The following is a 12,830-nucleotide window of genomic DNA, read 5'->3' on the forward strand; positions in this document are numbered from 1 at the left end:
TGAGAAACGCACTGTCTTGGCGAAAGAAAGCGTTTTTGTACAACTTCATATAAATAGCTGTAACTTTTGATAGAAGACTCAGACAAACATGTTTATGGCCTTATATTATAGAACTCAAGGTCTCCGTGCTGGGAAAACAGGTTTTGCAGCTGTTTGACCTAAGATTTCCAAGTTATTCACATAATGAAAACCTATACTTTGTTTCGGTCGAGTTCCCCATTCAAATGCATGTAACAGTGAGAAACGCACTGTCTTGGCGAAAGAAAGCGTTTTTGTACAACTTCATAGAAATAGCTGTAACTTTTGATAGAAGACTCAGACAAACATGTTTATGGCCTTATATTATAGAACTCAAGGTCTCCGTGCTGGGAAAACAGGTTTTGCAGCTGTTTGAGCTAAGATTTCCAAGTTATTCACATAATGAAAAGTTATACTTTGTTTCGGTCGAGTTCCCCATTCAAATGCATGTAACAGTGAGAAACGCACTGTCTTGGCGAAAGAAAGCGTTTTTGTACAACTTCATATAAATAGCTGTAACTTTTGATAGAAGACTCGGATACACATGTTTATGGCTTTATCTTATAGAACTCAAGGTCTCCGTGCTGGGAAAACAGGTTTTGCAGCTGTTTGAGCTAAGATTTCCAAGTTATTCACATAATGAAAACCTATACTTTGTTTCGGTCGAGTTCCCCATTCAAAATGCATGTAACAGTGAGAAACGCACTGTCTTGGCGAAAGAAAGCGTTTTTGTACAACTTCATAGAAATAGCTGTAACTTTTGATAGAAGACTCGGATACACGTTTATGGCTTTATCTTATAGAACTCAAGGTCTCCGTGCTGGGAAAACAGGTTTTGCAGCTGTTTGAGCTAAGATTTCCAAGTTATTCACATAATGAAAACTTATACTTTGTTTCGGTCGAGTTCCCCATTCAAATGCATGTAACAGTGAGAAACGCACTGTCTTGGCGAAAGAAAGCGTTTTTGTACAACTTCATATAAATAGCTGTAACTTTTGATAGAAGACTCGGATACACATGTTTATGGCTTTATCTTATAGAACTCAAGGTCTCCGTGCTGGGAAAACAGGTTTTGCAGCTGTTTGAGCTAAGATTTCCAAGTTATTCACATAATGAAAACTTGTACTTTGTTTCGGTCGAGTTCCCCATTCAAATGCATGTAACAGTGAGAAACGCACTGTCTTGGCGAAAGAAAGCGTTTTTGTACAACTTCATAGAAATAGCTGTAACTTTTGATAGAAGACTCGGATACACATGTTTATGGCTTTATCTTATAGAACTCAAGGTCTCCGTGCTGGGAAAACAGGTTTTGCAGCTGTTTGAGCTAAGATTTCCAAGTTATTCACATAATGAAAACCTATACTTTGTTTCGGTCGAGTTCCCCATTCAAAATGCATGTAACAGTGAGAAACGCACTGTCTTGGCGAAAGAAAGCGTTTTTGTACAACTTCATAGAAATAGCTGTAACTTTTGATAGAAGACTCAGACAAACATGTTTATGGCCTTATATTATAGAACTCAAGGTCTCCGTGCTGGGAAAACAGGTTTTGCAGCTGTTTGAGCTAAGATTTCCAAGTTATTCACATAATGAAAACCTATACTTTGTTTCGGTCGAGTTCCCCATTCAAATGCATGTAACAGTGAGAAACGCACTGTCTTGGCGAAAGAAAGCGTTTTTGTACAACTTCATAGAAATAGCTGTAACTTTTGATAGAAGACTCAGACAAACATGTTTATGGCCTTATATTATAGAACTCAAGGTCTCCGTGCTGGGAAAACAGGTTTTGCAGCTGTTTGAGCTAAGATTTCCAAGTTATTCACATAATGAAAACTTATACTTTGTTTCGGTCGAGTTCCCCATTCAAATGCATGTAACAGTGAGAAACGCACTGTCTTGGCGAAAGAAAGCGTTTTTGTACAACTTCATAGAAATAGCTGTAACTTTTGATAGAAGACTCGGATACACATGTTTATGGCTTTATCTTATAGAACTCAAGGTCTCCGTGCTGGGAAAACAGGTTTTGCAGCTGTTTGAGCTAAGATTTCCAAGTTATTCACATAATGAAAACTTGTACTTTGTTTCGGTCGAGTTCCCCATTCAAATGCATGTAACAGTGAGAAACGCACTGTCTTGGCGAAAGAAAGCGTTTTTGTACAACTTCATAGAAATAGCTGTAACTTTTGATAGAAGACTCGGATACACATGTTTATGGCTTTATCTTATAGAACTCAAGGTCTCCGTGCTGGGAAAACAGGTTTTGCAGCTGTTTGAGCTAAGATTTCCAAGTTATTCACATAATGAAAACTTATACTTTGTTTCGGTCGAGTTCCCCATTCAAATGCATGTAACAGTGAGAAACGCACTGTCTTGGCGAAAGAAAGCGTTTTTGTACAACTTCATATAAATAGCTGTAACTTTTGATAGAAGACTCGGATACACATGTTTATGGCTTTATCTTATAGAACTCAAGGTCTCCGTGCTGGGAAAACAGGTTTTGCAGCTGTTTGAGCTAAGATTTCCAAGTTATTCACATAATGAAAACCTATATTTTGTTTCGGTCGGGTTCCCCATTCAAAATGCATGTAACAGTGAGAAACGCACTGTCTTGGCGAAAGAAAGCGTTTTTGTACAACTTCATAGAAATAGCTGTAACTTTTGATAGAAGACTCAGACAAACATGTTTATGGCCTTATATTATAGAACTCAAGGTCTCCGTGCTGGGAAAACAGGTTTTGCAGCTGTTTGACCTAAGATTTCCAAGTTATTCACATAATGAAAACCTATACTTTGTTTCGGTCGAGTTCCCCATTCAAATGCATGTAACAGTGAGAAACGCACTGTCTTGGCGAAAGAAAGCGTTTTTGTACAACTTCATAGAAATAGCTGTAACTTTTGATAGAAGACTCAGACAAACATGTTTATGGCCTTATATTATAGAACTCAAGGTCTCCGTGCTGGGAAAACAGGTTTTGCAGCTGTTTGAGCTAAGATTTCCAAGTTATTCACATAATGAAAACTTATACTTCGTTTCGGTCGAGTTCCCCATTCAAATGCATGTAACAGTGAGAAACGCACTGTCTTGGCGAAAGAAAGCGTTTTTGTACAACTTCATATAAATAGCTGTAACTTTTGATAGAAGACTCGGATACACATGTTTATGGCTTTATCTTATAGAACTCAAGGTCTCCGTGCTGGGAAAACAGGTTTTGCAGCTGTTTGAGCTAAGATTTCCAAGTTATTCACATAATGAAAACCTATACTTTGTTTCGGTCGAGTTCCCCATTCAAATGCATGTAACAGTGAGAAACGCACTGTCTTGGCGAAAGAAAGCTATTTTGTACAACTTCATATAAATAGCTGTAACTTTTGATAGAAGACTCGGATACACATGTTTATGGCTTTATCTTATAGAACTCAAGGTCTCCGTGCTGGGAAAACAGGTTTTGCAGCTGTTTGAGCTAAGATTTCCAAGTTATTCACATAATGAAAACTTATACTTTGTTTCGGTCGAGTTCCCCATTCAAATGCATGTAACAGTGAGAAACGCACTGTCTTGGCGAAAGAAAGCTGTTATGATATTTTGATACCACGTTTAGCATTTACAGAAGATTGTTTTATACAGGAAAACTGTTACTCAATAAGGTCCATCTACTAGTTGTTTTTCTCTTTCTCTCTGACCCAAGAATTAATGTGTAAGACTCACAAGCTGGTACCAGAAGGTCGAAAACACCACAGAGATGAGACCACTTCCTTACTCCCATCCTCCCTTCCTTATCTCTTAGAAAAAGGCTCGTTAAAGGCCAGGTGGTTTGTTTCAGAATTCACTAATGAAAGAACTCTGTATTCTATGTCTAGGAGTGTATTTTGCTGGGATGATCATAAATTGTAGCTGAACTGATAAACTACACACAGGATACTTCTTTGCTCACAAGGCAGGAAGACGTTTCCTTATTTGGTCTGTACTGGTTTGAACTGGGAAAGCTGACACACGAACCTTTTTTTTCATCTATATAAACTGCTGTGTATCAAATAAACCTTTGAGTCGATTGGGAAGGCAACCTAAAGCAGTCTCTGTTTTCTTGTTCTCCCAAGCTGCTCCCGAGCTCGTACTAACACGCTGAATGGCATACCTGAGTGTTACTTTAAATAATTAGGAATCTTAGAAGGAAAGGACAAAACTCTGCTTATCGCTCACGCCACGGAGGAAACCCGGGATGGCAATTTCCTTCAATTTTGGTGTCAGAAGTGGGATGACTGACAGAAGGTAAATATGCGTCTTTCATATTTATATAGAGACCTATTATACCTCTCTCAGTGATCGATCCATAAAAAAACGGGATATGCTGACGAAGTTTCACTTAGTGATCCAGAGAGATACACTGACTGACTTCCTCAGTCCCCGAATAAAGTAAATTAACCCTTGTGTGGTGTTGGTGGACACAGGAAGTTGCCTGTTGTCTTGAATATTTTAATTTTGTTTAAAAAAAAAAATAATAATAATAATTAATTGTTTAATTAAACGTACGTTAAAAAGTGAGAAGTTGCTCACTCAGAAAAAGTGACACAGGAAGTTGCCTGTTGTCTTAAATACTTCTCGTTAAGTGAGAAGTTGCTCACCAAAGAGTGACACAGGAAGTTGCCTGTTATCTTGAAACGTACGTTAAAAAGTGAGAAGTTGCTCACTCACAGAAAGCTAGTAAATAATTAAATTTAATTTTGTTAAAAAAAAAAAAAAAAAACGAAAGAAAACTGAAAACGGGTCTCACAGACCCGATTACCATACAAGGGTTAAAAGCAGTAAATTAAAAGCAGAAAGACACAGGAAGTTGCCTGTTGTTTTACGAGAAGTTGCTCGTTAAGCGAGAAGTTGCTCGCTAAGTGAGAGTTGCTCACACAAACAAAAAATTGCTAGCAATAAATTTAAAGTGACCTCAGCTGTGCCGCAGCGAAAATACTAACATAAATCCTCCTAGCGTGTAAACCCCTCTGGAAATCACTGAACATGGGTCAGAATTATTCAAAGACCACAGACAGGTCCGATAAAAAAATCAAAATTACCTGTAAAACCAAAAAAAAATTAAATTTAAAGTCTCAAACAACAGCTCAGTACGACTCCCATTTCCAGTTACGTGTAACCTACGTCCGCGAATCGGTGAAGACGTCCATGATCACGTATCCAGAACATGCGGAAGTGCTTATGTGACTGACTTTGTTTACAACTTACGGACTATAAGTTCAATGCATTCTAATCTCTTTTCGGAGCCTTATCCCGAACGATTATCGCCAGAAACCAGGTCAGTAGAAATGTTGAATATCATTTGTGATAAGAAAAGTAGTCTGCTTAAAAAGTCCTGTAGAAAATATGATAGAATGCCGCGACGTGATACATCAAATGTTACCGCTATGGACAAAAGGACCGGAACCAGGCGTAGATACTTTTACATCAAATAAAACTAGTGCAGGCTCCAGCATAGAAAATAAATCTACTGCGGGAAAAGCTAGTCTTGCATGCAATGCATTCCTGGAGTAACCGAGTCACAACTCATAAGAGAGATGGGTGAATTAGACCCAAAGCATGATAAAGCATCCACAACTGCAGAGTTTTTGTGGGTAAATAATGACAAAATCACCAATTTCTTTAAGAATCTAAAGAAATTCCTGCTAACAATGTCCAGAGACAAAATTGACTTAAATGCAATAACTATGTGTAAACAGAAGCCTGATGAATCTATCCTAGTATTCATAAAACGCTTTATGCACTGTTGGACAAGCTAGAGGTGCAAATTTAGCTCAGTTTTCCAGCAGCCGCAGACACCCAAAGCAAAAATGAATTTGTGTATTTAATTTAACACAAAGTGTGAAATGTTTGCTGACACTGATAACAGCTTATGTTTTCTCTGCCCTATGTACCGACATGATGGAGAAGGAACATCCTCTGTGTCAGCTGGACCCTCAGCAGAGAATGAACTCAACATCCTTTTTGTCCGGTACTCTATGTCACACACTGTGCCAAAAAAACGTGTACAGACGCCACTAACAGGTAATCCCATGACTGGGAGCCACACTTTTGTTTCTCTCACACTTTTCAACAACATGATAACTGCTCACATAAGTGAAGGTCAAACAGTGATTTTGTCACATAACTCAGACATAGGTTATGACATAACTACACCATGTCGTCACATAGATCTAACCTAACCTATCCACTGTACTATTTCTGCAGTTACATTGCCAGCTGAATACCAGAATATGACATTGTGGTCTAAAAGTGAGAATGATATAGGATTTATTGACTGTACACTTTATCACGTACACCTATTAAAACACAACAAGCCAGTATATGTCAAGCAACATCCCATTTCTGCCGAAAAAGCCGCAGCCCTAGATGTCATGATAGGAGATTTAGAGACTACAGGAGTAATAAAGCCTACAGTATCTCCATATAATACTCCTGTCAATCCTGTGCCAAAGCCTAACAAACCTGGCGTATGGCGTTTCATACAAGACTTAAGGCAAATTAATGCAGTCAACATTCCTCTGCCACCTCTCGTTTCAGATGTTCACAGCATATTGACATGCATTGCATACACATTTTACCGTGGTGGATTTATGCTCCGCTCCTTTTTCTCAGTAAGACACACAGCCGTTATTTGCATTCACACATAGAAATCAGCAGTACACTTGGACTCGTTTGCCCCAAGGCATGATAGACAGCTCTGCTGCTTTCTCAATGGTGCTTCACTCCTCCAGGGCTGCACCCTGATCCACATGTGGATGACCTCCTCCTCTGTGCTGAAAGTGAAAAACTGTGTCAAACTGCTACACACATGCTTCTCCAGCACCTCCAAAAGACTGGCCACAAAGCATCTGCAAAGAAAATGCAGTACTGTCAGACTTATGTTCAATATTTGGGATTCACACTGTCTCACGGAAAACGTTCCATGACTGCAGACAGGGTCAAAGCTGTGACCTCTGTCCCTCGTCCCACTACACAGAAGGAAATGTTGTCCTTCCTGGGCATGGTGAACTATTGCAGACAGTGGATACCAGACTGTTCTTTTCATGACCACATTCTGCGTGACTGTTGTAAAAAAAAGACAAGCCTCCTCGAATACTGTGGTCCACAGAAATGACTGCCTCTTTCAATGCATTACAGGGAGTGCTGACCTCCGCCACTCAAAGGTGCTGCCTGAATTGTTCAGGAATGCCGGCCTGCCTGAGGGCAGTAGCAGCTTGCTCTATCATGATAAGGGACTGCGAGAAGCTCACACTCTCACATGACACTATTCTACACACCAATCACCAGGTCACGACCATTGTAGCAAACATAACTAAACAACATATGCAAATCTCACTATAAAAGCGAGCAGCACACCCAATTCGCCAGCACATTTATTGATCCTATGCTGTGTTCTTCTGACCGACAGGATGGCTCAGACAGGCTTGACGATCATGACTGCATGACACGTATACAGGAATCGACAGCACCACGTCCAGATTTAGAGCAGACACCTATCCCAGACTCAGCCACGGTTTATGTGGACGGGTCCTGTTCAAGGCCGAATGACAACTCATTTCTTTGTGGCTATTCAGTGGTAACAGTGCCTGACATCATACTAGAGGCTCACTCATTACCATTTCACTCAGCACAAAAAGCAGAGCTCATGGCTTTAATACGCGCCTGTGAGCTACATTTGGATAAGCGTGTGACAATTTACACAGACAGCCGCTATACATTTGGCGTTGTGCATGACTTTGGCACATTGTGGAGACAGAGAGGATTTAGATCTGCTGATGGAAAATAAATTGCTAAATTCTGATTTTGTTCAAAGACTTTTTCAGGCTATACAGCTACCATCGGCCGTTGCAGTTGTAAAAACGAAAGGACACAGTACAGCTGACACAGACGAAGCAACAGGTAATGCTCTAGCAGACGTGACAGCCAAAGCTGCAGCTGCATCACAGCTCCCACCTCCGCAGGAAGTATTATCTGTGCCCCTACAGCTGCCACTTGTTACACTCCCAGACTATTTAGACACAAATGTTGATTTAAAATTCATAGAAGAGCAAGCCTCTGCATGTGATTACACCTATTGTGAGAATAATGACTGTACCTTAGAAGACAGAGATGGCTTATACAAAATCTTAAGGGTTTGATTGCCCTCCCATATTCCCTGGTGCCAGTCCTTGCCCAACATTTTCACTGTGTGAGTTATGTCGGACAAAGAGGGGTAATAGGGGCAATAAAATTAAGATTTGTAATTGAGAAAACATCACATGCAGTAAAAGCATATTAGCAACCTGTCTAACATGTGTGCGAACTAATGTAGGTAGCTCAAAAGCAAAACATCAGCATTTACCACAACCAGATTTTCCATTTCATACATTACAAATTGATTTCACACATATGCCAGCGCAAGGAAGCATCAAGTACTTACTGGTAATAGTGGATCAATTTAGTAAATGAGTAGAAGCTTATCCAACATCAAAAGAAACTGCAGAAGTAGTCTGTCAAAAGTTGAGCAATGAAATAATACCCAGATTCGGAATACCTCACCAGATTAACAGTGATAGAGGATCTTCATTCACATTAGAAGTAATTCAAAAGTGTGCTAAAACTTTAATGACCTGGGTCAAATTACTTCCTCAAGTCCTGTGTGAGATTAGAATGACTCAATCTGCAGTAACCAAATTATTTCCATTTGAAATAAGACTATTTCCAACACCATGGTCAGCTTCCAGAGGGGCACCGCTAGTAGAAGGTGATGTATATTGCATTGTCCACTGATGTTCACAACCTGGTAGAAAAACTGAATAATAACTATCAGAAAGTTTGTCTCTCTCAGCCTTTCCCCTCCACAGTTCCACCAGTGGAGACAAGGAGACGCATGTTGGAGAAGCCACTAAAACCAAGGACACTCTGGGAGGCCGCGCGTGTTCCAGCCCCAGACTGTACTGGCAGTGACGAAGAACCAGCATCCTTACGGACGGACAACCTCAGTGGATTCATGCCAGCAGGGTTAAGACCAGCCCAATCGGACCATCTCAGGCGTCGGATCAAGCAGACGACATCTCCGGCGAGCCAGCGCCCGGAACTAGAGCAAATAAACACACACGGGTAGATGACATCTCAGGCGAGCCAGCGCCCGGATCCAAAAGTTACATACACACACGCAATCACTGATTAACACACAACGTCTGAAAGAACAACAACAAGGTACTCAAACATCCAGCAGGAACAGAAAGCCAAAAGTACCACATGATGTCTAACCTGATAAAGCCAGACTCATTCCATCCTGATAATGGAGAAAATGAAATGCCCATTGTCATCATACGACGCTTATTCAATGTCTCTCGAACCTGGGACCAGGCCAGGAGACGACTGAAGAACTGTCTTTCTTATATATTTAGGTTATTTATCATATCTATCGCATTAACCTTAGGATTTCTCTTTGCTATTTTGTATTGTAAACTGCAACCATGTTCACATTTCTGCAGGTCATATTTTGCTGACTATACCTCATGCTCTATTTTGCAAGACACCTACTTAATGCACTCCTCACGTTCCCTAAAATCAGTAAATAGCAACATAGACGCCACTAATGAACCATTTTATGCACCCTCTAGAGCAGGAGCTAACGCCTGGTATGAAAATGCCAGAACAGCCGCTCGTGATTTAGGAAACAGTAACTGTTATGTCTGTTCAAAGGCTAATCCAGAACAGGTAATAGTAGGATACCCCATATCCGGTTTCCCCCTCGCTGAGGGACTAGAGGAAATCGGCGGAGATAATGCTCTCCTTAAAGACGCTTTACAGTTGACTCTGAGCCCTCTCGACTGCCTACTTAGACACACACACACACCAACTAACCCTGAGACTCCATTAGGTGAATTATTGATGACACCGCAGGGACCTGCGCCCCAATGAAACGCCCCAAGAATAGGTTAAAACCCTCACTGCCCTTAGGACAGATCCCTCTCCATTTTAATACTAGTATGATATGTCTGCGCAGACTAAAGTTAACTGGCCCAGACACACACATAGATTATACAAAGGATAACTATACATTCTTCTCTGACTCCCCAGGTGCACGCTGTAATGAGACATGGCTAGCTGTCTCTGTGGCTGAAGTTTTATCATATCTGGAGGAACACACACACAGTTCAAGTTCGAGCAGAGACTCGATCATTGTTCCCCCAGACGGTGTCTTAAATGATACTGACTGGGGGGAGTTAGTTAAATCACACATGGTCACGCGCCTGACCAGACCAATCCCACATGCTTATTGGATGTGCAATAATACTCTTAGATTAGCTTTACCTGTTAATTGGACCGGTACCTGTGGTCTAGTAACCGTTGATGTATGCTGTACTTTCATTCCCAATAACACCGCCCCTAACGGTTCATTCACACAAGCTATGAATAAACTTGAAGCATTGCAGATAGAACTAATTGCCAATGCAGGTCACGGTCAGTGGCTACATAAGTGGCTACAGGACACGTTTGGGAGATGGAAGGAACTAATTGTAGCCTTTGTAACCGTTGCAGCATGTTTTTGATGATTATTGTCTGTTGTGTGATACCATGTATACGCTCTCGGAATTTTTGATATTAAGCTTCCTCAAAGGACTAGTTACATTTATGATTTGTTTCACATTTATGATTTATCTTTATATTATGTTATTACATTCTGTCTTTATACTATGTTATCATTTCATGATAAAAGGGGAGAACTGTTATGATATTTTGATACCACGTTTAGCATTTACAGAAGATTGTTTTATACAGGAAAACTGTTACTCAATAAGGTCCATCTACTAGTTGTTTTTCTCTTTCTCTCTGACCCAAGAATTAATGTGTAAGACTCACAAGCTGGTACCAGAAGGTCGAAAACACCACAGAGATGAGACCACTTCCTTACTCCCATCCTCCCTTCCTTATCTCTTAGAAAAAGGCTCGTTAAAGGCCAGGTGGTTTGTTTCAGAATTCACTAATGAAAGAACTCTGTATTCTATGTCTAGGAGTGTATTTTGCTGGGATGATCATAAATTGTAGCTGAACTGATAAACTACACACAGGATACTTCTTTGCTCACAAGGCAGGAAGACGTTTCCTTATTTGGTCTGTACTGGTTTGAACTGGGAAAGCTGACACACGAACCTTTTTTTTCATCTATATAAACTGCTGTGTATCAAATAAACCTTTGAGTCGATTGGGAAGGCAACCTAAAGCAGTCTCTGTTTTCTTGTTCTCCCAAGCTGCTCCCGAGCTCGTACTAACACGCTGAATGGCATACCTGAGTGTTACTTTAAATAATTAGGAATCTTAGAAGGAAAGGACAAAACTCTGCTTATCGCTCACGCCACGGAGGAAACCCGGGATGGCAATTTCCTTCAAAAGCGTTTTTGTACAACTTCATAGAAATAGCTGTAACTTTTGATAGAAGACTCGGATACACATGTTTATGGCTTTATCTTATAGAACTCAAGGTCTCCGTGCTGGGAAAACAGGTTTTGCAGCTGTTTGAGCTAAGATTTCCAAGTTATTCACATAATGAAAACTTGTACTTTGTTTCGGTCGAGTTCCCCATTCAAATGCATGTAACAGTGAGAAACGCACTGTCTTGGCGAAAGAAAGCGTTTTTGTACAACTTCATATAAATAGCTGTAACTTTTGATAGAAGACTCGGATACACATGTTTATGGCTTTATCTTATAGAACTCAAGGTCTCCGTGCTGGGAAAACAGGTTTTGCAGCTGTTTGAGCTAAGATTTCCAAGTTATTCACATAATGAAAACCTATACTTTGTTTCGGTCGGGTTCCCCATTCAAAATGCATGTAACAGTGAGAAACGCACTGTCTTGGCGAAAGAAAGCGTTTTTGTACAACTTCATAGAAATAGCTGTAACTTTTGATAGAAGACTCAGACAAACATGTTTATGGCCTTATATTATAGAACTCAAGGTCTCCGTGCTGGGAAAACAGGTTTTGCAGCTGTTTGACCTAAGATTTCCAAGTTATTCACATAATGAAAACCTATACTTTGTTTCGGTCGAGTTCCCCATTCAAATGCATGTAACAGTGAGAAACGCACTGTCTTGGCGAAAGAAAGCGTTTTTGTACAACTTCATAGAAATAGCTGTAACTTTTGATAGAAGACTCAGACAAACATGTTTATGGCCTTATATTATAGAACTCAAGGTCTCCGTGCTGGGAAAACAGGTTTTGCAGCTGTTTGAGCTAAGATTTCCAAGTTATTCACATAATGAAAACTTATACTTTGTTTCAGTCGCGTTCCCCATTCAAATGCATGTAACAGTGAGAAACGCACTGTCTTGGCGAAAGAAAGCGTTTTTGTACAACTTCATATAAATAGCTGTAACTTTTGATAGAAGACTCGGATACACATGTTTATGGCTTTATCTTATAGAACTCAAGGTCTCCGTGCTGGGAAAACAGGTTTTGCAGCTGTTTGAGCTAAGATTTCCAAGTTATTCACATAATGAAAACCTATACTTTGTTTCGGTCGAGTTCCCCATTCAAATGCATGTAACAGTGAGAAACGCACTGTCTTGGCGAAAGAAAGCTATTTTGTACAACTTCATATAAATAGCTGTAACTTTTGATAGAAGACTCGGATACACATGTTTATGGCTTTATCTTATAGAACTCAAGGTCTCCGTGCTGGGAAAACAGGTTTTGCAGCTGTTTGAGCTAAGATTTCCAAGTTATTCACATAATGAAAACCTATACTTTGTTTCGGTCGAGTTCCCCATTCAAAATGCATGTAACAGTGAGAAACGCACTGTC

The 12,830-nt window shown here is 40.2% G+C and overlaps 1 long non-coding RNA gene across 1 annotated transcript; it reads left to right on the plus strand.

The window, feature by feature from the left end:
• Positions 1-5,319: 5,319 nt before the first annotated feature.
• Positions 5,320-9,912, plus strand: LOC146650445 (uncharacterized). The gene is made up of 3 exons (XR_014907900.1): positions 5,320-6,059; positions 7,852-7,937; positions 8,866-9,912. It is a non-coding gene; the product is annotated as an uncharacterized LOC146650445 (long non-coding RNA).
• Positions 9,913-12,830: the final 2,918 nt, after the last annotated feature.

The sequence above is a fragment of the Rhamphochromis longiceps genome, linkage group LG16, assembly GCF_057381845.1.
Source record: "Rhamphochromis longiceps isolate RC_006_pf linkage group LG16, R_longiceps_female_GT1.1, whole genome shotgun sequence".
Lineage (NCBI taxonomy): Eukaryota > Metazoa > Chordata > Actinopteri > Cichliformes > Cichlidae > Rhamphochromis > Rhamphochromis longiceps.